This window comes from Mirounga angustirostris, unplaced genomic scaffold (genome assembly GCF_029215605.1).
Source record: "Mirounga angustirostris isolate CCGP_5_RB_7025 unplaced genomic scaffold, mMirAng1.0.hap1 SCAF_14, whole genome shotgun sequence".
Lineage (NCBI taxonomy): Eukaryota > Metazoa > Chordata > Mammalia > Carnivora > Phocidae > Mirounga > Mirounga angustirostris.
In genome coordinates this window covers 25359676-25380974 of record NW_026991722.1, presented here as the reverse complement: position 1 = coordinate 25380974, position 21299 = coordinate 25359676, and the positions used below count along the sequence as shown (strand labels likewise).

The following is a 21299-nucleotide window of genomic DNA, read 5'->3' as shown; positions in this document are numbered from 1 at the left end:
TCTTTTATTTCTGATACCAGTTTTTGTGTCTTCTCTTTTTTTCTTAGTCTAGCTAGCAGTTTATCAGTTTTATTGATCTTTTCAAAGAAACACCTTTGGTTTCATTGATTTTCTCTATTGATTCCTTGTTTTCAATTTCATGATGTCTGGTCTAATTCTTTTTTTTTTTTTTTTTAAAGATTTTATTTATTTATTTGAGACAGAGAGAATGAGATACAGAGAGCACGAGAGGGAGGAGGGTCAGAGGGAGAAGCAGACTCCCTGCCGAGCAGGGAGTCCGATGCGGGACTCGATCCCGGGACTCCAGGATCATGACCTGAGCCGAAGGCAGTCGCTTAACCAACTGAGCCACCCAGGTGCCCCTGGTCTAATTCTTATTATTTCTATTCTTCTGTTTACTTTGGATTTAATTTGCTCTTCTTTTTCCGGTTTCCTAAAGTGAAAGCTTAGATTATTCATTTTAGATCTTTATTCAGTACCATAAATACTATAGTATATTATAGTATTCCTAAAATTTCCCAGTAAACACTTCTTTCACTATATCCCACAAATTTGCTAAGTTGTACTTGTATTTTCACTTAGTTCAAAATATTCATAAATTTCTTTTGAGATTTTTTCCTTGACCCATCTGTTTAATCTCTATTATTTTGGAACTCCTCAGCTATCTTTCTGTTATTGATTTCGAGTTTAATTCCACTGTGGTCTGAGAGCAGACACATGATTTCTATTCTTTTAAATGTGTTAAATTCTGTTTTCTGGCCCAGAATGTGATCTATCCTGGTGAATGTTTCACGTGAGCTTGAGAGTTATGTGTATTCTGCTGTTGTTAGATGAAATAGTCAATAGATGTCAATTATATTCAGTTGATTGGTGGTGCTGGTGATTTCAACTATGTCCTTACTGATTTTCTGCTTACTGGATCTGTCCATTTCTGATAGAAAGTTGTTAAAGTCTCCAGTAATAATAGTGGATTCATCTTTTTTTTTTTTTTTTTTTTTGCATTTATCCTGCTAGTGTTTTCTGAGCTTCTGGATTTCTCCTTGCAACCCTACTAGTTTTGCCTCCCATACTTTGACACTCTATTGTTAGGCTCGTTAACATTAAAGAGTGCTATATCTCCTCGGGGAACTGACTTTTTTATCATTATGTAATGCCTCTAGTAATTCCTGATTAGTGTTTGTATGGTGTATCTTTCTCCATCCCTTTGCTTTTGTGCATATTTATATTTAAAGTGTGTTGCATGTGGACAACGTATGGTTGAGTCTTATTTTTTAATCCACTTTGACAGTCTGTCTTTTAATTGGTGCATGTAAACCATTGATGTTTAAAGTGATTATTTATATAGTTAGATGAATGTCTATTGTATTTTTTACTGTTTTCTATTGGTTGTCTTTAATTCCTTTTTTGTCTTCCTCTCTTTTTCTGTCTTTTGTGGTTTTAACTGAACATTTTGTATGATTCCATTTTCTTTCCTTCATTAATATACATGTTATACTTCTTTTTCTAACTTTTTTAACTGGTTGCCCTAGAGTATGCAGTATACATTTACAAACAATCAAGGTCCATTTTCAAATAACACTAAACTGTTTCACAGGCAGTGCAAGTACCTTATAATACAAGATAATCCTAATTCCTTCCTCTTTACCCTTGCATCATTGTTGTCATTAATTTCACTTGTATAGAAGCTTACATATATAATCAAATGCATTGTTTTGTTGCTACTATTATTTTGAATAGCTGTTAGCTGAATCTCTTAGAGCAATTAAGAATAGGAAAAATTAGGGGCGCCTGGGTGGCTCAGTCGTTAAGCGTCTGCCTTAGGCTCAGGTCATGATCCCAGGGTCCTGGGATGGAGCCCCGATATCGGGCTCTCTGCTCAGCAGGAAGCCTGCTTCTCCCTCTCCCACTCCCCCTGCTTGTGTTCCCTCTTGCTGTGTCTCTCTGTCAAATAAATAAATAAAATCTTAAAAAAAAAAGAATAGGAAAAATTAAAATGTTTATGTTCATTTATACCTTTTCTGATGATTTTCTTTTCTTAATGTACATCTGAGTTTCTGACCTATAATTTTCCTTCTTTCTGCGGAACTTCTTTTAACATTTCTTGCAAGGCAGGTCACTAGCAACAAATTCCCTCATATTTTTTTTTGTCCAAAGTCTTTATTTCTTCTTCACTTTTGAAAGCTAATTTTGCAGGGTACAGAATTCTAAATAGGTAGCTTTTTTCCTCTCAATACATTAAATATGCCATTCCACTCTCTTCTTGCTTGCATGGTCTCTGAGAAGTTTAATTAATTTTTATCTTTGCTCCTTGATAGGTAGGGTATTCCCCGTCCCCCTTGGCTTCTTTCTTTCAGGATTTCTTTCTTTCTCTTTGATTTTCAACAGTCTGAATATTATATGCCTAGGTATAGGTGTAGTTTGTTTTGTTTTGCTTTTGGCATTTATACTGATGGTGTTCTCTAAGCTTCCTGGACGTGTGATTTGGTGTCCAACACTGCTTTGGGGGAAATTCTTGCTCATTATTGCTTCAAATATTGCTTCTGTCCCTTTCTCTCATTCTTCTCCTTCTGGTAATCCTATTACATGTATGTTATACCTTTTATAGTTGTCCCACAGTTCTGGGATATTCTTTTTTTTTTTTCTTCAGCCTTTTTTTTTTAGATTTACTTTTATTTATTTTAGAGAGAGGGGAGGGGCAGACTCCATGCTGAGCATGAAGCATTACTCATGACCCTGAGATCACAACCTGAGCCAAAACCAAAAGTCAGATGCTTAACCTACTGTGTCACCCAGGTGCCCCCTTTTTTTCAGTCTTTTTTCTGCTTGTTTTTCTGTTTTGGAAGTTGCTATTGACATTTCCTCAAGCTCATAGATTCTTTCCTTGGCCATGTCCAGCCTACTAATGATGCCATCAAAGGCCTTTTTCATTTCTGTTACAGTAGTTTTGATCTCTAGCATTTATTTTTTATTCTTTCTTAGAATTTCCATCTTTCTGCTTACACTGACCAGACTCAGATATGGCAGGGATGTTGGAATTATCAAACCAGTAATTTAAAATAACTCTGATTAATATGCTAAGAGCTCTAACAGATAAAGTACACAGACGTAGAGCATCTTGCATTTCTGTAGAGCCCTCTTCCACACCCTCCAAATCAGACTGCACCTTGTCCTCTACCCTCCATCCTCAATCAGAAAGCCAGACCAAGCCCATGCAGCACAGAAGGGCTGCTCAGGTGTTCATCATTCCAAAATTCTGCAGCATTAAGGCAGAGCATAACTGCTATAAGAGAGGAAAGGCTGTCCTTCTAGGTTAAAATATATTCCAGTCTACCTCAATTAAAGTTTCCACTCCCAACTGTTCCTCCCATTAACATCTACCATTCTAGTGTCTCCCAAGAATCCACTGTGACTTACCCTGACTTTCCGACTTCACATCAGCAGATTAAAGCTTATTGAAGGCCTGCCTATAAGAAATGGGCCTTTGGAAGACGTCCAGTACTTCTGTGTTGTTTGTATGCTGGAACAGATAGAGACCATGAGTTTGTAACCCTATTTTCATTCCATTTCAATAACAAAAAATGTCAAGCACTTTCCACAATTCTGGCACTAAATAGTTAGTTAAGACATAACCATGTGGAGAGATGTGGTCCCTACCTCCAAGGAAATCACAGACTAACAGAGACTCAGTAACTGATACAGCATCCCACAAGTTAAGGCTCAAGTAGCCCTCTGGGTTTCTACTAACAGTGATCCCTGTAGCAGGCACCAAAAATAAATAAATATTATTTCAGTAGATGGAAGGATGGATAGATACATAAATACATACATACATACATAGCTGAATGTATGGATAAATGTCCCTTTCTCTATTAAACCCAAGAGGATTCCACATTTACCAAGGAGGGATCCAGAAATGGCCTCAAACACTGAATCCAGAAAGTAACTGAAAAGGATCAGCCCAGGTAAAAATAGGCCATTCCTAACCATAGCCTAATGATGGCACTGCAGCATTAGAATTACATAAGGAGTTCTCAAAATTACAGATGATCCACAGGCTCCATGCCTAGAGATTCTGAACCAGTGAGGATATAATCCTAGGTACCTATATTTTTTTAAACCTCCTGGGATTGTTTTGATTCACAGTTGAGTTTGAGAGCCATTGAGACAGATTCCCAGATCTAGCAGGTGAGAGTCAAGAAGCCATAAATCCAGGCAAAGAGTCAACACAGGGAAGACAGAAGCCTCATTGATAAGGCACAGCCAGGGCAGAAAATAGGGCTCCTTGCATACCTTCAGTTATAGGTAGAATTGGGCTTCCAAGTCTGAAATAGACCTCAGTGTGCTAGCAGGTGCTCAGAGAGCGATACGTGACTCTTATTAAAGTAGCAAGGCTCTGAGAGTATTTCAGGTTAACATCACACTGTTCACCGGTGGTTGTCAATCAAATCTCAAGGTGTGACTCCCTCTGTGAGGAAATGAATCTAAGGAAGGGAGAGAAAGCACCTCAATATTTGCACATTGAAAAGTATTATTTTTCTACTGCGGAAATATGAACCTGTCACTACAATGATTATCTTACCCCATTAACCCTAAAAGTTTGGCACTGTTGAGCAAAATCAGCTTAATTCATCAGCATTTTGTCATTGGCATGTCCTGAGGTCATCAGAAATCGGTGACAGCTTCAGTCTGGTTTTCCTTCACTGTCCCGGCTCCCTAAAGCCCAGCCCACAGCTGCCAGCCGGGAGCCATCTCGTGAGAAAAACGCAAGCCCTTCAACTTCATTTGAGAACATACAATATCTGGGAGCCACTGGCTTTATCTTCAGTGAGTGAAAAGTCCATCTGGCCTGAGTAAATAATAAATTAGGTTTTTTAGTTCAAGATACAATACTGGACAATGTGAACCTTTACGAAAACCTCTTTTGCTGAAACTGATCTCTTCCCACTGCTAATTAGAACATGATCGTTCACGTCCACAAAGGAATTCACGCCTTACAAAAGAGTTACCCACCAGGCTCCCTGAAACACGGAGTTCTTCCTTTCTGTCAGGAGCAGGGCTATGGCATGAAACTCGGCACACCTGGATGCTTTCATGGACGACGTTCACACACTTAAGCTTTCCTTTATAATGTGTAGAGCCCTTGAAAGTAACAAAACTGTATCTGATGAAATTATCTCCAAGGTAAGAATTCTTGAGTGACGTGCACCTGATTTGTCCCCCTTTTCCTGAAACACAGTGTAGCTGACCCTGACCTGGTGCCTCTCTGGATTGCCTTTCTGGCTTCCTGCCCAAGGTTCTGCTTGTCTCCTGAACCATGATCCTGCCACTGCTTTTAACAACCTCCCCCAGGGGGCAGGAACCCTGGCTACGCCCCAGGCCACGTGGCCAGCTGGTACTGTGTACCATACTGAGGTCTAGACTTGGATAACACGCCACGGTCAGAGCATGGCATCTGGCCCTCTGAGCCACTGCCGTGGAGGCAGATCAGGTGACACAGGGGGCTGAGCATCCGCTAGGAAATGGAAGGTGACAGGGAGCCACATGACAAATTTCTCATTTCCCCCTTCTGTGGACTACTCTGAGGACTCGTTTCTCCTTGAAATTCTTTCAGAGAAAATCCAATGTGCAGCATGAGCATGCCCGCCAATTGAGTTGCGTGGCTTTTGGGGGCTTGTTGCGGAGCAATGGCCAGCCCAGTAACATGCTGCGTAGCTTCACGTGTTCCTTTGACTCACTTTCCATTCTTCTTCACCCTCATCTCAAAGGTCTTGCAATTTGCAAATATCACATCAGCACTTGAATCCTCGGCTAAAGCTCTGCTTTCTAGAAGACACAGTTAAGAGGCTCCTGGGTGGCTCAGTCGGTTAAGCGTCTGCCTTCAGCTCAGGTCGTGATCCCAGGGTCCTGGGATCGAGCCCCGCATCGGGCTCTCTGCTCAGCGGGGAGCCTGCTTCTTCCTCTCACACTTCTCTGCTTGTGTTCCCTCTCTCGCTGTCTCTCTCTCTCTCTGTCAATTAAATAAATAAATAAAATCTTTAGAAGACACAGTTAAAACACCTGTCCAAGAGTGGTTCTAGAAAACAATCTTCAAGATGGAATTAGGGAGGTGAATGGGCCGCCCGTCTGAAAGTCATAGGTACTCCCCTGCTAGAGGTACATGGAATAGTAATAACCCCTTAGCATTTGGTAGACTCATGATTTCTTCAACTTTCATTGTAGTTAATAGGGATAGAGTGCAGATGGAGGGAGGTCAAGGCCCTGGGAGCACAAGGGGTCATGGCATTCAATCAACATAGAAACAATGCTAATTATGTGGATTGTGGGTTAGGATAGATACTTATTACAGCATGAAAGATATTTAAATAAATAACAGCTCAGGGAAGCCAATGTAAGGCATGATCTAACATCCAGATGCCCTCTAAGGCAGTATTAAAGGAAATCTTTATTTCGGGGAGCCTCAGGAAAGACTGTGCTGAAAATCAGGGCAAGGATCTGATTCTAGATCCTAGATTCTAGATTCTGGGCATCCAGAGCTGCCATGAAGATGAAAAGCAGAGCCTCAGCAAATATTCTATGTCAAGTCAGAGCCCTGATAGGGAAAGTGGAGGACTCTGAGTACTGGGATGGAGACATTTAGGTGCAGGAGCCTGAGCACCTCAAAACTCCGAATCCCCTTCTGCTGTCCTTCCCAAAGAGGCAGCACCTTCACCTTCACCAGAGAAGACTAGCCTCTCCTTGCCTGGAGGATATGCAGTGCTTTCACCTAAAGCAGTTTCTTCACAAGATGATGCTTATCCTCCTGAAGACAAGCTAACATCCCACAACCTTCATTGTCTCCAGACTAACAGCCCAAGTCGGGTCTCAGCAAGAGTAGACGGAGGAGCAAAATCCCTGTTTCAGGGAGAAATTGTCTAGATAGGTAAGAAATCACAAAGCTAGTGAGAACTTGGGAACATAAATGGAAGTGAGTATCAAGGATGCCAGCCCAGGGTTGGCAGCATATAGAGCTGGATAGAAGGGAAATGACTGACAGGGAATAACCCATTTAGGATTCACACTTTCCTTTGTGTCAAGAACACCTGCATAGCTTGCTGGGGTGGCTACTTGAAGCCTAGATTCCATAAGGTGATACAGTGAACAAAAGGAGTTGCCAGAATTACCTTGGCATCATGTTAAAGAAGAGATCGGAAGACTTAGGAAAGTGGGAACATTAAACATGGATCTATCATGTATGGTCCCAGAACCTACCACTCAGAGGACACAGTCTTTACTACGGCAGTAAAAATCATATTACTGAGGAAGATAGGAGCATCTTGGAGAAGTTCGTTAGTGGCTTTCAGAGGCACAATGAACATAATTACTTAATAGGCAGCACGCTGGAGTGGCAGTCAGGGTTTCTTGGTCCATAGGGATCTCTCCTAGGGGCAAGATAGGTGGACAGCCATTAGAATGTTGTATTTATACACGAAGAAAAATACCTAGATTCAACAAATAGAAGGACATTAACCACCGAAAGAAAAATGATGGCCCTCACCTCTTGGCCAATTCACAGACACAGACCACATTGGGAAGGGAATCCCAGGACCCTGAGTCCTGATCAATGACCAAAGTTAGCCTCATAGAGGACCTAGTGCATCTGCAAATCCACTCTGCGGTTATCTGTCCAGTTCCCAAGTATATAGTTAGGACAGATACACTTAGCATGTGGTTAGCACTGGGAGACCCCTCACAGTATTGGTCTGATTTGTGGAGTAAGGGTCACTATGGTAGGAAGGGCCAAGTGGAAGCCCTGAAATGTCCCTATCTCCCACAGCAGCCCTCAAGATGAATCAGAAGCAATATGACACTTCTGGAAGAATTTCAGGGATCAGCACCACCATCAAAGATTTGAAAGATGAGAACAGTGTATTGTATTCTCATCCAATTCACCCGCAACAGTGAGCTACTAAGATTAACTCCATTTTTAGTTGCTGGTCTGAATACGGATCCTTATTGGGGCAGATCAACACAGTGCCTGCCAACCTATCAGCTGCAGGAGTCAGAGGAAGTTTATCCTAATTAAAAAGGACACTCACACTCTTGCCTCAGGGCTAGGTTAACTCTCTTGCTCTCTGTCATGACATAGCAGAACATCACACTGATCCACTGTATTGGTGACATCATGCTGTTTGGAACTGAACAGAAACTGATAACTATCCCAAGTGCCCTGAGACGCACGCATGGGAGAAAGTGGGAGATGGGCTCCACAAAGACACAGAAGCACAGCAGATTGGTGAGTTTTATAGAGTTCCACTTGTCTGGGATATGTGGGGACATCCCCCCGAAGGCAAAGAACAAATTGCTGCACCTTGCATCTTACATCACTAGGACAGAGGCATAATGCCTGGAGTTTCTTTGGGTTTTGAAGGCAACATAGTCCCATTTCTCTGATGACTCAGAAAACCACCAGTTTTGTATAGGCAACAAGTCCAACTCATGGTTCCAAGTACTCTGTTTCTTGGGCCATGTGACCAACAGATCAAAAGGTTCTTTAGGTATATCTGCGCTGGATAAGAATGTGCAGTCCTCAATAGAAAGGTCACAGCCCAGAGCCGGCAGATTCTAGAACAAGGCCATGCACTATGGTAGAGATCCATACTGTTTGAAAAGCAGCTCCTGGCATAATACGGACTCTGACTGGGACTCAGCAGCCGACCACAGGACACCCCATTCCCCCGCAATCTGATTTCCCAGTGCAAGCTGGGTTGTTACCTAACCTACAAAGACTTAAGTTTGGACCTCCACACCAGCAGCCTATCATGCAATGGAAGTGGAATATTTGGATGTAGCTTTTAGCAGATCCAGAAAGATCCAGTAAATTATAAAAAGAGCTACCCAGACTCTCACTTCGCTTCTTTCTGTTGCACTGCTGACTCTCCCTTGATCCATACCATAGCCTCCTCGGGGGCGCCCTCCACCTCACTGAACTCAGGCTTGGTTCACAGAATAGGATGGCGGCGGCATTGTTGCCCAAATCAAGAGAGACCCTTCAATGTGGTAGTAAAAGGTGAGTCTTCCAGTGAACCCAGCTGGAACCAGGGCGCTTGGCCCTCCTCTTCAGGTGGAGGGAGGGGAAACCTGAGGCAGACCTGCACCTGTATTTGGGTGGCTTGGCCAGTTGTCAAGGGCCTGGAAGGAACAGAGTGGGGGATCAGAGACAAGGCAATCTGGGGAAGAGACATGTGGAGGGACCTGTGGACATGGGTCCCCAAGCCCGTGGATGCATCATTGGGTCTCATATTAGTGCCCGAGAGCATCTACCCACCTGGGGCTGTCCGCCAGCAGCTGGACAGGATGGCCCATCCTCAGCCTGTCACCCAACCTCTCTCCTCAAATACCGCAGCATTTGCTCAGTGTGTCTGTGAACAGAGGGGTCAAAGTGACAAGGATGTGGGTTACACAAAAGTCCAAAAACAGGGGCTCCCTTTTCCCAGGCTGTGATTGCTGATGGTCCAACCTGCCAGCAAAAAGACCAATGCTGACCGATCCTTGAAGCAAAGACCCTCATCATATAGCCCAGCCAGCCACGTGGGGCAGGTCAATTACATGAGACCACTTCCACTTCGGAGCAGGTGGCAACTCCTCCTTCCTAACACCAACACCAGCTCCAGAAGAGGATTTTCTTCAGGCTAAAACATCACACCTATCACATACACCAACATGTGGCACAGTACTCAAGGCATCGAACGATTTGTTGGGGAATGAATGAATGAGCGAGTGAATGAATGAATGAATGCTGGAAATAAACATGTGAGGCAGAGGGTGAAAGACTTACATGAGTTCAGAAGACTCCTGAACATACACCCCCAGCTGCGATCTCTCTCTCCCAGCCCCTTCCTTCCAGCTGTAAGGCATCGTAATCTCTCGTCTGGGTAAAGCACCCTGACAGAGTTTGTTTCATTTCATCCTCAGTACAGTCTTGTGAGAGAGGGGGAGGTCAGAGAGGCAGTGCTCACAGTACCCATTTTCTCTTCTTTGCGGGCACAGGACTAAACCGCATGTCCCAGCCCCCCTGAAGTTCGATTGGGACCAACTGATCTCATTCAGACAAATGGAAAGTGGCGTGGGCTGCGTCCAGGTCTGGTGCACACAGAGCTCTTGGTGTGACCCTCCATCGCTTGACTGACCTGTGGAGACCTCCGAGGCCGCATTCTGAAGACAGCAGCTCCTTCGGATGGGAGATGCCCGGTCCCTGACTGGCTGTGTGGAGAGACGCCCCTGTCTGACTTGCAGTGGACTTGGACCTGAGCAGTAAAGATTTTTATCTTGTTGAGCCACTGAGAGTTTGGGACTATTTGTTACAACAGGTAGCCTAGCCTGAATAAAACAGGAAGATTGGTGTGAATTTTATCATGAAAGATGGACAGAGACCGAAACATCAAATGGGGAGAAAAGTACAAGTAACGGAAAATCACCCAGCTTGTAGTTCAGCACACCTGGAGATGGATTCGTCGCTCCACCCCTGGCAGGCTGTGTAACTCTGGGCGCATCATTCACCATCACTGCGCATCAACTTTTATATCTGTCAAATGAGAATACCTGTCTTGCAAGTTTATCACGAGGATGAGAGATAATATTTATCACGTGCCAGGCAAATTTGCTGGCATAGTAGGTGCTCCATGAACACCCACTCTCTTTATTACTAAGTCACGGATTCACGTGGTAAATAACATCGGAGCCCGGGGCAGAGCCCCATGTTTAGGAGCCCCGCCCAGAAGAGCCCTAGCCCATACCCCGTTTTCCTCAGCCCTGCTTTGTGCTGTGGCCAAATGGCCATCTTGTCATTATAAAGGAGACCCCACCAGAATGCCCATTTCTGAAAACCTTTCCCGAACGCTATGTGCCTGCACATAGTTGAAGGGCTGGAATGAGGCCCAGGCATAACCGAAATCATGTGACCCTGAGTTTTGTTAGAGCAGACTTTGACTGCATTTGGAACAAAGGAGATGAAGTGGTCACAAACGGTGACCGAAGCTACCACATTCCGCTCTGCACTTCTTAGATTCAAACGTTGCCTGTTTCCAAGACGGTGTGAGCCGGCCACGCACTCCGGAATCGCTGCGCCCTCTGGTGGTTGTGAGCGTAATCGGGTCTGTCAACTCCCAGACGTTAGAGGGGGAAGATGAAGTACTGCAAGTCCTCCTGTGAAAGATCTGGGTAGTCACACACGCACACGCACACGCACACGCGCACGCACACACTTCAAGGAAGACCAGGCTGATGTGTGTGCAGCCCAAGGGCAGAGTCTGTGCCAGGGGAACTCTGCCCAGAGGCAGATGAGGGAGGTGAAGAGAGGGGTCGGCAGGAGTGGAGAGGAGCAAACATACCAATGGGGAAAACCACAAGATTTGGAAGTGGACTCAGATGAGAGGAAGGAGGCAAAACGATGAGAGAATAAGCAAGGAAGTCTCTCCTGCTTCCAGACCACGGGCCACATCCAGGCTACGGCGGGCTCCTCCGCCCCCAGAAAGTACCAAGGGCACAGAATTCCACTGGGCAGTCTGAGGTCTGCACCATCCGCCTCTGTCATGCTGCTTTCCCCTCTTCCGTCTCCTTCACGCCTCATCCCTGCACCGGCCAGAGAGGCTAGCCGACCTCCTCCTCGGCGAAGGAAGTGCTGCGGGTGAGGACACCTGAAGTCTTGCACCTGCTGGGGTGATGCCTGAGTCCTCTCCACCCTACTCCCCATCCCTCCGTAGAGATTCGTTCCTTGAGAGAAGCCTTTTCTGGGCTTCAGAGCAGAATGTAAGTAGATCTAGGAACAGTAGATTTTAAAAATTAGGAAAACCTGGATTAAGCAAAGATAAGCAGTTTTCTATACTGAGGGACTTCTCAGAGCCTTAAGTACACTAACATGCTATGAGAGTCAGCTGGAGAGAATTAGAGGCTGGTGTTTCCCAAATGACTTGAACACTGTAACCTACTTTTCAAAGAGCATCTTGAAAGCACTTGGGAAGCACTTCCTTAAACAACTGGTAAGCACATTCTGGTTAAGGTCCAGAGGACAGGTCCTTGTGCTAGAAAAGGGTACTATTCTAGGTGCCAAGATAGGAGAGCTCCCCCTTAGATCTTCCACTCTGTGTGTGCTTTGGCGTAGGTCCCTTTCCTTTCTTTGGGTTCCATTTCCTCATCTGTAAAGTGAGGAGTTTAGAGAGATCCGTGGTTTCCAAACTGTTCCAGGGAACTTGGGGCTTCATGGAGGCCCTTCATCGATTCCACGACAGTCATGAAATTTCCATAAATTAAGAAAATGTGAACTCCTGAGGGAATCCACTATTCTCCTTTTCCCTAAACAGAACCAAACAAATAACAAAAAGCCTACATAATAACCTCTTCGACCAAACTAGGAGACAGGAGATTATCAAACTCTGGGATATGGACAAACTCATCAAACCAGCCACAACAGGAGGTGGCCAAAAAAATGAAAATCCGCTCCCTCCCCCCAAAATGCTCACCCCCACAAGAGGAAGACGCCATCCTGAGCAGAAACCGGGCCAGCAGATCTGCATGCATCCCGTGTGGGGAAGAGACGTCCCACGGGCTGGCGCTTGGAGGGGACAGCTACAGTAAGTGAGGGTCTGGGTGGGGCGGGGCGTGTAAGCCCTTGGGAATCTCAGAAAAGGCCAGCAAACAATTCATTCCAGCAGGAAGGAGCGTGGCTTTGAGGGGAATTACTGGAAACAGAAACCAAACTGCTCAGGGCAGGAACACTCTAAGTGAAAGAGAAAACTTGGGTGGCGGGAGGGGCCTAGAGGAAGCCGGTCTCAGAAAACATGGGCACGCAGCAGGTGGAACAGAGAGCATGCTGGAAAGCGCAGCCTGCTGGAAAGCGCAGCCTGCTGGGAAGGGGGGGTGGGGGCTGGAACAGAAAATCTCCTGGCACCAGACTGGTGGCTCAGCGACCAAGAAGTGGCTGCAGAGACAGAGCTGAGCTGACCTTGAGCTGGGAAAAATGCCCTAGCCCATCTCCTCCCAGAACCCCTACTCACTCCCACCTGAACCTCCTGGAGAACCCAGGCCTGGAGAAGGCGGCTGCTTTAAACCTGAGGGAAAAGGCAAATCAGCCCAGCTCCACCCTAAGTTACCTTCAGAAAGATTAACCAGAAACAAGCAACACCAGAGCCAAGCAAGTGCCCTTAGTGCTTGCTTCCTGTGCCCTTGGCCACCTCTGGTTTCAGTCCGAGGGACAAAGGACAGATCCCTGTGGGCCCAGACCCCGCCCACCCCGCAGGGCCTCCTCCACAGGGCACCTGGCCTCTTCCTGCTTTCTGCCCTGGGGCTCTTTCCAGTACCTCTCAGCTCACAGGTAAGCGCAGCCCAGAAGTGCAGGGAAGCTGACGCCCCCAGGGGCGACCCTCAAGCAAAGGAAGACACCAGCCTCCTTGTCCTTCAGCCCTCTGTCCCCTGGCAGAGATCCTGGCGGAGCAGGTCCCCATTGCCCACATCTTGATGGCACATCCTCCTTTGGTCCTTTTTCCCTCCCTGTCGCACTATCCCAAATCCCTCCTTCCCACCCCTGGGGTCTTCCCCCAAATAAGCCGCCCCCACCAAGTCTGTTTTAGGTGAGTTAATATTGGATGTGGCCCCAGGAGAGAGAACCTGACACATTTCCAGGAAAACCCATTTGAGCTGGTGAAACTGTTGTTTTTAAAGTCCAAGGATGGGGCGCCTGGGTGGCTCAGTTGGTTAAGCGACTGCCTTCGGCTCAGGTCATGATCCTGGAGTCTCGGGATCAAGTCCCGCATCGGACTCCCTGCTCAGCGGGGAGTCTGCTTCTCCCTCTGATCCTCCCCCCTCTCATGCTCTCTCTCTCTGTCTCATTCTCTCTCTCAGATAAATAAATAAAATCTTTAAAAAAAAAATAAAGTCCAAGGGACAAGTCATTCCAGTAGTTCACAGAGTAATCAAAGATCATAAAAAAGATGATGGAGACAGCAGATTTCTGACTCAAGGAGATAATAGTGAAGCTGCCGAAAGAGGCTTGTACAAACAGGGCCAGAATGGTCTTGGAAAGAAGAAAAGAGGCAGAGGGGTTTGCTGCACGTTGTGGGGGTCACCATAAAAATGAGTGACTCTGCAGAGCTCAACAGCGCTCTGTGGGCTGTCCTAGGTGCGTACATGCTACGAAAGTGTGAATCCTAGAATGAGGAACGGTTCCTGGCACCAAACTGAAATGAATTCTGTTGAAAAAGAGAAAAACTAATATATTTGAAATGTTCTACTCTCTGTATAAAATGAAACAATATGGGGATGTTTTTGTCTTGTCCAAATAAATAATTCAGTGGTTATTAGCCTTTCATCTACTGTTTCTTCATCCAACGCCACGTGATGACTGACCCTGCAAGATGCTTCAGTGGTTCTTTCAACCCTAGTCTGAAAAGCTGTAACAAACACATTTTGGCCTTTCAAAACTTATCATGTCTACATTTAAAGTAGTCCGTTCCTTTTTCCTTAAACTCTGAAGGGTAAGTCTCGAAATCGTGCCCCAACTTACCTGATGCCGTAACAACATTCAAAACGTTCTGTTGCATAAGACACAGTAAATTATTAATATCGACAAAAGTCAAGGAACAATAGTTTTCCTAGTTTCGTTTTTTATTTACAACTTCATCTGTTTTTTTTTTTTCAGAATATATTCCTTTTCCATGAGTCCGAGGATTCTCTGATATCAGTTTCATCTTTTTCAGCTTCTTTCAAGGTAGACAGTGCAGCTGTGAATTTAAAAAGTTTTTGAAAGAAAGAGAAAAAGGGAAGTCTTCTAATCCCTGTTTTTAAGCCAATGATCCATTCTCAAATATAGAAAAATATATTGTAAGCACATTGTCTTTGATTTTAGAAGAAAATATAATTAACTTATAAAATAAAGAACTTGGGACGCCTGGGTGGCTCAGTCGTTAAGCGTCTGCCTTCGGCTCAGGTCATGGTCCCAGGGTCCTGGGATCGAGCCCCGCATCGGGCTCCCTGCTCAGCGGGAAGCCTGCTTCTCCCTCTCCCACTCCCCCTGCTTGTGTTCCCTCTCTCGCTGTGTCTCTCTCTGTCAAATAAATAAATAAAATCTTTTTAAAAAAATAAATAAAATAAAGAACTGTGTTGTGTAACATTTAAAAAATCTAGAAAAGTTTAAACATATTGCTGTTTAAACAATTTAAAGGCTACCTACTTCTTGTGTTTCTGTAAGATGTGAAGAAAATTTTGAGCCTTCAAAATGAGAATTTATTATACAATAATGAAACCACAGGATTATAGCAGGTATAACCAAAGGTAGGTATAAAAGTAGTCGACTCCTGAGAACAGAGTTAATAGATAAAAATGCATTATCTGGGGTGCCTGGGTGGCTCAGTCGGTTAAGCGACTGACTCGTGATTTTGACTCAGGTCATCATCTCATGGGTTGTGGGATCAGGCCCTGAGTCAGGCTCTGCACTCAGCAGGGGTCTGCTTGAGAGATTCTCCCTCTCTGCTCCTCCCCCCACTCATGTGCACACACACACTCTCTCTCTAAATGAAATAAATAAATCTTTAAAAAATATAATAAAATAAAAATGCATTATGTAAACCCCACTCCTACTTAGAATAGTCTAGAAAACACAAGAATACATAAGCACACATTCCAGTGTCTGTCAGAGTCATAACATCACCACATATCATGAAGCGCCTGGATTTCAGACCTATTATAGACTAGTAATTCCTTTGTACCTTCCATTTTTGCTCTTTTTGAATAAATATGTCAATAGTTACTACCCTTTGCCTGTCCTACCCGTGTATACTGGGTGTGTTGAGGGCAGGCAATTTGTCTCTTCAGTTTCACACGTCCACAGAAGAAGGACTTACCAAACTATACCCCAGGACCTTCATCCAGCCGTATTCACATATGGATCTGATCAGGATAATGACATTTTGGACTTGGAGCTTATGCTATACTGGGACAAGACTCTGAAGGACGTTGGTGGGGAGTAAATATATTTTGTCTAGGAGGGGAACATGAACCATTGGCGACTCTATGGCAAACATACTCTGAAGAGGTCCCTCGTATTTACACCTTTGTGTGGTTCCCCATCCTTGAGTGTGGGTGCTATCCGTAACTTGGTTCTAACCAATTAAAGATGGCAAAAGTGATGGGATGTTATTCCTACGATCACTTACATTACGTAAGACTCCATCTTGCTGGCAGACTCTCTCTCTCCTTGCTGACTTGGAAGAATCCAACTGCCAAACTATAGTTCAAGGCACTGAATGCCGCTCACAACCACGCAAGCGGGGCAGTGGATGCTTCACTCGGTGAGCCTGGTCCTGCTGACACCTTAATTGCTGCCTTATAAAAACCCTAAGCAGAGGACCGAACTAAGCCATACCCAGACCTCTGACCAAGAAAAAAATTTTTAATTTCATAACAAGATCAGTATAAAAGAAAACTCCCTTAACATGATTTTTTTTTAAAGTATCCAGCAAAAAGCTACACCAAAGATTTTTTATTGCAAAACATTAGAAGGGTTCCCTTTAGGAGCGAGAACAAGACAAGGATCCTACTAGTACCACTTTTATTCACTCGAAAAAGAAAAATGACTACAGGTATAAGTACTGGAAGGGAAGAAACAAAACTATAATTATTTGCAAATGATATAGAAAACCCAATAGAATAGGGGTGCCTGGGTGGCTTAGTCAGTTGAGCGTTCGTTCGACTCTTGATCTCAGCTCAGTCTTGATCTCAGGGTCATGAGCTTGAGACCCAAATTGGCCCAGTGTACAGCCCACTTAAAAAAACCCAAACAAACAATAGAATATACAAACTAATTATTGAATTACTGAGAGTTCAGAAATTTTGTTGATACAGGGACACCTGCCTTCGGCTCAGCAGGGAGCCTGCTTCCCCCTCTCCCACTCCCCCTGCTTGTGTTCCCTCTCTCACTGTCTCTCTCTCTCAAATAAATAAATAAAATCTTTTTTTAAAAAAAGAAATTTTGTTGATATAACGCCAATATGCAAAACCAATTGCTTTCTTATGTGCTAGCAACAAAATGTTTTTTAAAATGTAGCATTAGAAAGAGACATGATTTATCTTTTTGAAAAAAACTGAATAAATCTAACAAGAGACATGCAACAACTTTAGGGAGCAGGTTATAAAATGTTTTAATATTTTTAAAGAAGACTTGCATAAGTGGAGAGAAATACCATTTTCATGAATAGAATATCTCAGATATGTCAGTTCTATAAATTCAATGTAATTCCCTTCAAATTTCAGTACAGTTTTTCATGGAACTCAACAAACTGAAATTTCTAAGGAATTCATTAAAAAGAGCAAAGAGGCAATAATAACAATGTTGAAGATGAATAAGGTATGATCTAGAAGCTATCAAAATATAGTATAAATTAATTAAAACACTGTGGTATTGATGCAATAACAGAAAAAAGCCAAACAATGGAAAAGAATACAAGATAAAAGATCCTGACATGCACAGAACCTGTTTTTCAACCTAGATGGCATTATAAACTTGTAGGGAAGCTGACCCAGTCTATATAGGGTGCTGAGTTTATTCCTTATTGGTATGAAAAAAATAAAAGTGAATTCCAGCTTCACATCATACATGAAATCTATTCCAGTTGAATTAAAGACCTACATCTTTTCACTTATAAAATATCAAATATCTTTACGAATTTGGGGTAGAGAAGGTCAAAAGTTGGAAAACATAAATCATAAACAAAAATATTTGTTCATCCAACCACCTAAAAAAAATTTTTTTAAACTCCTGTGTATACAAAGACATCAAATGAAGATAAAAAGACAAACCATATAGCTACACCTAGATCTCAAACACATTCATGCATGTTTTGTTTATAATAACAAGAAATTCGAAAGAGGAGAATGGAGGGATACATTGTGGTATATTCATGGGATGGAATATTATACAGCCGTGAAAATACAGTAGTTCTACACATATCAGCAGGAACATCTCAAAAAGCTAACATTACATGTGAAAAAACACAAGTCTCAGAAGGATATGCACTCGATGATATATTTATATAAAGTTTTAAACTATGCAATTCTACCATATGTTGTTTAGGAATACATACGTATATAGTAATCATGAAAATGCATGCATGGGAAGGATAAACACTAAATTTAGGATCTTCGTTCCCTTTGCGGGGTAGAGTGTGAAGGGAAATATCATTGGAAAGGGCTAGGAAGCTTCAACTATATTTATTATTTCATTTCCTAAGATAAATGTTGTTTTCTTGATCTTTTAGTATGTTTTATATCACCATAATTTTTTTTTTTTTACAAAAAGAGCCTGGTCCTTGGTGAAATCATCAAGCTGCTGGATCAAGTCTTTCTGAGTTATTTGAGCCAATAAAGCCTGGGAGTTGTTTCAGCCAGTGGGGGGGTGGTCTTGTTCCTGCCACCAAAGGCTCCTAAGGGATTCTGTCCCCCCCACGAAGCCTCCCTAACCATTACGGCTCTCCAAAGAGCTTCTCCGGGCTGCTCGGAGCTATGGTGGCTTCCAACTGCTCCAATGTTGTGTAGATTTATTGGCGAATTACTTCATGTACCCTCATCTACCAAAAAAATGACAGCAAGAACAATACCTAACCCTTTCTCGTGCTCTCTGTGTGCCAACATGGTGCTTGACTTTCCACAGCCATTGTTTGAAATCACCCTGACAGAGGCCGTTACCAACTCCATTTTGCAAGCCAAGAACCTGGAGCTCGGAGAGGCTAAATGACTCATTCAAGGGGCGCCTGGGTGGCTCAGTCGTTAAGCGTCTGCCTTCGGCTCAGGCCATGATCTCAGAGTCCTGGGATCGAGCCCCGCATCAGGCTCCCTGCTCCGCGGGGAAGTCGGCTTCTCCTTCTGCCACTCCCCTGCTCGTTCTCCCTCTCTCTCTCTTTCTCTCCAATAAATAAATAAAATATTTTTAAAAATGGCTCGTTCAAGATCTCACAGTGGAAAGGTGCTGAGTCGATCTGTTTTCTGCCAGCTCCCCAAAGTCTTTCCTCCCGGGGTCCCTCACCTCTTCCCCCCCCCCCCCCGCCCCCCGCCCCAGACTGGGGCCAACAGAGGGAGCTCACTTGGTGGCCGACAGAGGGCGCTGTTGTTCGGGGGAGCTGAACCCCCGGGGCAAGGCCAGCCACAGGGCGGGAGGCAGGTCTTCCAACTGCTGAAGGCTGCACAGGCCTGGCCCCCCGCGCCCTGTGGTCCCCAGGGTGGGGCAGGGCCCACGGCCGGCCGCCCCCCACCAGGCGCCAGCTTGCTTGAGCCTTTGCCACCAGCTCCCACTAGGTGTCTCTGTCACTTTATTTTTCTGGTGCCTGAAGGTGAAACAAGGCCACTTCCAACTACTCAAAACTAGTTAAGTGGGCTGCCTGGAACTCTGGTTTTCAGAGAAAACAGACTCCTTTCGCCAAAGCTGTGGGCTCGACGGAGGAGAGCAGAGGAGTCACACGTACTGGAGGCCTTCTGCGTGTCAGCCAGTTCACACGCCCTGGTGGTGATAGCCGACACGTAAGGGGTACTCGGGGTGTCCAAGGCCCTGCTGTGTGCTCTTTACAAACGTTCACTCACTAAAGCTTCATGAGACAACCCAGGAGATAAGTCCAGAAGCACAGAGAGGTTAAGTAACTTACCTAAGTTCACACAGCTAGTAAGTGACGTGGTCATTTGGATCATCTCATCCTCACGGCAACCCTGTAAGGAAGGTGTTGCCATCCGCATTTTACAGGTGAGGAGACCAGGCTCCGAAAAATTAAGAAGCCAGCGTTACCCAGCTAAACAGTGGCAGAAGCTGATTTCAAATCTAGGTCTCTTTGACTCAGGACAAAATAGAAGACCTGGCGTCCTCCCTGAGAGGGAGAGAAGACTAGCTCACAGGGAGGGTCCCACGTCCTTAACCACATGGGACCCCTACACAGGCCTGTGGACAGCACCGAGGACTGGGCAGCCACCCTTCACTTAGGCAAGGCTGAGCTGCTCTGAGCTATTTCAGGATTTGCTTCAAAGGAAACCAAGGAGTGACAGAGTCTCTCACCTTACATGCAAACACCCCATCTGGGTGTGGACAGACGAGCATCTGCCCACCTCCACTCAGGAGGATGAGGGCGCATTGCCTTCGAGGGGCGGTTCTTGGAGGGCCAGCAGAGGATGCTGTAAGGCGGGATCTGAGGGGATCTACAGAGAGCCTCAAGATTGCTCCCCTTATCCAGCTATTTATTGCTGCCTGAAATCTCCTCTTTAGAGATGGATTTATTTGGTTTAAGGGATTGGCCTCTGTTAAGATACAAAGACTGCGCAGCAGAGTCTTAGGGCTGTTCTCCATATATTCCCACCCAGACCTGTGGTAGGATGGTACACCCCATGGAGTTGTGACTCACCGTGGACAATGAAATGTGAGTGGGCGTGCTGTGCATCTGTTCCAGGGGGAAGCCCAGCCAGCCGTGCGCAGTCCTGGACGCTCTCTCCTTCCACCCACCACAGTGACCAGCACTGCTCCAGACAGGGTCAAGTCTAGCTGCCTAGGTCCCCAGGGGAAAGATGTCAACCTCCGTGGACACATGAGAAATACCTCTGTGGCAGGGCATCTGGGTGGCTCAGTTGGTTCCGTATCCAACTCTTGACTTAGGCTCAGGTCATGATTGCAGGGTTGTGAGTTTGAGCCCTGTACTGGGCTCCACGCTGGGCATGGAGTCTGCTTAAGATTTTCTCTCTCTCTCCCTCTGCCCCTCCCCCTGCCCTCTCTCCCTCTGAAAGAAAGAAAGAAAGAAAGAAAGAAAGGAAGGAAGGAAGGAAGGAAGGAAGGAAGGAAGGAAGGAAGAGCTTTGTGGTATTAGCCCCCAAGATTTTGGTGTGGTTTGTAATGATAGTACAATCTAGTCCATCCTGACTGATACACCAGCAGGGCACATTAATCTAGTAGCCAGCCATTAACACCTTAGTGTGAATTTGCACACGGCCAGGACTTGGGGAAAACTGGAGCTTCCCTGGGGGGAGTGGGGCGGAAGGAAGAAAAAATCTGTATTGGTTAATTTCCAAAGATGATCCCAAATAATTCCAGCCCTCTGATCCATACATGTTCTACCTCAGATCAAAAGGTGGAGTCTAATTTTCCTGACCTTAAATCGGGAGGACAACTTTAGCAACCTGCTTGGCCAATAGAGTTAGGTGGGATTGATATTCTGGGACAGCCAAGGCCAGATTCTCAGAAGCCTCGGTCTCTTGGGACACTCACTTTTGGAACCCTCCCCCTCAGAAAGCAGCTGTCGTGGCCCAGA

At 44.9% G+C, this 21299-nt stretch overlaps 1 long non-coding RNA gene across 15 annotated transcripts in view; it reads right to left on the bottom strand.

Annotated features, from left to right (window-relative positions):
* The window catches only part of LOC123852610 (uncharacterized), a 49067-nt gene extending 36383 nt beyond the window's left edge, over nucleotides 1-12684 (bottom strand). For 7 of the 15 annotated variants that reach the window (XR_006792949.2, XR_008507022.1, XR_006792942.2 and 4 more), the window contains exons 1-7: nucleotides 12495-12684; nucleotides 9305-11794; nucleotides 7362-7418; nucleotides 5011-6007; nucleotides 4580-4846; nucleotides 4291-4481; nucleotides 3415-3517 (exon numbers count right to left, since the gene is read on the bottom strand). This is a non-coding gene — a long non-coding RNA (uncharacterized LOC123852610). The remainder of the gene's footprint in view (nucleotides 1-3414; nucleotides 3518-4290; nucleotides 4482-4579; nucleotides 4847-5010; nucleotides 6008-7361; nucleotides 7419-9304; nucleotides 11795-12494) is intronic. The other 8 variants (XR_006792943.2, XR_008507023.1, XR_008507026.1 and 5 more) reach the window with 8 other exon arrangements.
* Nucleotides 12685-21299: the final 8615 nt, after the last annotated feature.